At 32.1% G+C, this 3,022-nt stretch overlaps 1 long non-coding RNA gene across 1 annotated transcript; it reads left to right on the plus strand.

Annotated features, from left to right (window-relative positions):
* Nucleotides 1–409: 409 nt before the first annotated feature.
* Nucleotides 410–1,824, plus strand: LOC111087370. Its single transcript, XR_002612062.1, has 2 exons — nucleotides 410–457; nucleotides 1,307–1,824. It is a non-coding gene; the product is annotated as an uncharacterized LOC111087370 (long non-coding RNA).
* Nucleotides 1,825–3,022: the final 1,198 nt, after the last annotated feature.

Below are 3,022 nucleotides of genomic sequence, written 5' to 3' on the forward strand. Positions count from 1 at the left end.
CCTCTAGTCTTACACTGCTAAATTAGGGACGGCTAGCGCAGATAACCCTAGTGTAGCTTTGCGCAAAATTTAAAAACAAACAAACTGTGCAACTTCTTCAAACCAGATAAGAAATATGGCCACGTTGCATGTTCCAGACAAGGCTCAGTTGCTATTTTAAACAAATATGGTCAGAGGTATTCACCTGGACCCCGCAAACATGGCTTCAGCTGGCTTTACCCTTTCCGTATACTTCCAGCTGTATTAAACATTTCGCTTTATTATGTACAAATTCAATTTTTAATATGTGCACAAGTACTGCAGCCACCTGGCGAGCGATCATCTTCAGTCTGCTTGATTGGAATATATCATATTACCGAACGCGACTGTGAGAAAATATTTCGTTCTGAAATAACGTTTTATTTTCCAGGTCCCTCTACAATAAGAAGGGTACGTGATTCTGCTGGCAAAACGTACAGTAAGTACTTGTATTAATATGGATTTTGTGCACTTTTGTTATGCAAAAATCATATTTTTGTTTTAATTTTATTATATTAAATGTGTTGTTTCTGCGTGAAATTGTTAAGAGCATAATGTTGTGAACTAATGAATTCTGTATAAAAACTATACTTGAAGTATACCGTTTTGAAAGAGGTTAATATTTAATTGGGGTAGCGTAACATAATGGACTCGTAATCGAATGGTTGCGAGTTCGAGGCTTACTCGTCACTCGTCACCATTTTCATCCGCCCCCCAGTGGCAGAGCGGTATGTTTGCAGACTTATAACGATAGAAACCGAGTTTCAATACCCGTGGTGGGCAAAGCACAGATAGCTCTTAACGTCAAATAACATTCTCATCCGCTTGTTCCATTGAAACTGAAGTTTAGCAATGCCCCTATGTGCTGTCAAGTCATGAGATGGATTTGAACGTTTAGTTGTTACCATAGAGATAAAATTGTTATCTCTATGGTAACAACTAAACATAAATCGTTTTTACAAAATTACAGGTAAGACCTTTGTTTTTTCATTTTTACATACTGTCCTTTAAAAGTTTTTCTTCTTCTAATTTTAAGACTATAGTGTTAACTTATAACTAAAAAAAGGGTAATGTAACAAAAATAGTGAAACTTTTGATAACTGAAAAAGAGTGAAGGATGTCCTTTTCACCGTTGTTGATGAAGACACTTAAAAATTGTTTTATTTGGTTCAGTTTGAAACGATTTCATTACTTGATATTAAATGGAACATGAAAATTTAATATGTTAATTAAATTTAGCATTTCTGATAAACTGTAAAGTTTTAAAAAATATCATGTTGTTTTCTAGGTAATCAGTCCTGGTTTCTACTGACAAATGTGATTTTGCTACAAGTTATGAACCTAAAACTGGTGCTTGTGTCTTAAAGAAGTGTTTCTATAAACATGGAAAATCTGTGAAAATCGGTTGGTCCGATGAGCACCTCAAAGTGCCTGCGTCCATATCCGAAGATGTTAAAACTGTGATAGATGCTTCAACCCACGCAGTCACTCCTTTTTTTCTTTTATTTTGAACAAGCAGCGTCATCTGTATTTACATTGTCAGTGTGAAAAAAACATCATAAGCCATTCTCGTTGACTGTTGTTATGTAATCATATAAAAGCTCGTAACAAATTGTTCTGATTGTTTTGGAATGCCTTGTGATCGCATTCGTATTGTACTACGTCAGTCCATTAAAGATGCAATCACTATTCTTTTCTGTGTATTACTCTGTAACCTCCCAACCAAATACTTGAACTAGATGGAAATATTGTATATGATATTGTAAATCTTCTATCTCATGAAATTAATAAAGAAAATTAATTGTACTTTGGTTCATAACATTCAATAAATGAATAAATTACTTTGAACATGAAGCATCTAAATTATAATTTATTTTTTCGTTTTATATTATATTATACAGTATGAAGCTAAGAACTCATTAACATTGTACGTACTAGATGGAGCCACTATCACACATGAACAAACTTTCTTGCTCTCATCAAGAAATGACACTGCGTAAAAAATACACTAAGCTCATAAGCCTTTAATCACAAAGTATAAAACGAACAACGTTTCATTATAAAAGTCTCTTTCGTTCACTTGACATGCATAAATACAGAAGTTTATTGTAAAAATTTTATGAATTATAATCAAATCAGTAAAACTGAAATAATTAACCATTTGTTGTATATAAATCAGCTTTTTTTATTAAATGATGTGTCTATTTTTATGCTGTATATGCTTCATCTTTGACAAAGGTTATGAATGGCTTTTTCGTTTTTATTTTTAGAATAAATTTAGAAAATATATATATATATATAATATTATGAATGTTATTTTTCAAATATTGTTTTAAAAAAATCATATATCTTAAAAGTTTATTTTTCAATTATAATAAAAAATCAAGTTTGACTCACAACATTTAGTAGTGTGTATATCAGAACCTTGCGTATTTTCGTTACATAGCAGTAAACATTAATTTTATTTGTTTAATTTTATTTACCTACAACAGATGGCAGGACCATAAATACCATTGAAATTGTCTTCTAAGTCAATTTTTTATTGTGGTTTATCGTGTATGCCAGATATAAGCACAATTATATGTTTGAATAATAAATCGTTTATACATCGAATAATTTTCACCTCTAAGTTGGTAATTAAATGAAACAGCAGGTCACGTCGTTTTAGCATTATCTCGCTAGAAATTAGTAAAGCTAGTAAAAGCAAATCACGCAAGCAATTAAGTTCTGTAGTATTGCGGGATTAATTAAGTGTGGTAAGAGAAAACCTCTGTTATAGTGTAAATATCAGTCGCTTCCTCAGATTATTTCTGGTGATCCTTTACCTGATCTAAATCGTAAATGATTAGTTATTCATCCTACGCCCATAAACTAACACTTGCAGAGATAGCTTTACACCTATTCATGACATTTCAGTTCATCATGGCGTTTGGTCTTCATGAACAGCAAGAGCAGCTTGGCGCCGATGTGATACGCTTAAAATCAGTGTTGATGAGGTCATTAA

This window comes from Limulus polyphemus, unplaced genomic scaffold (genome assembly GCF_000517525.1).
Source record: "Limulus polyphemus unplaced genomic scaffold, Limulus_polyphemus-2.1.2 Scaffold2068, whole genome shotgun sequence".
Taxonomy (NCBI): Eukaryota; Metazoa; Arthropoda; class Merostomata; order Xiphosura; family Limulidae; genus Limulus; species Limulus polyphemus.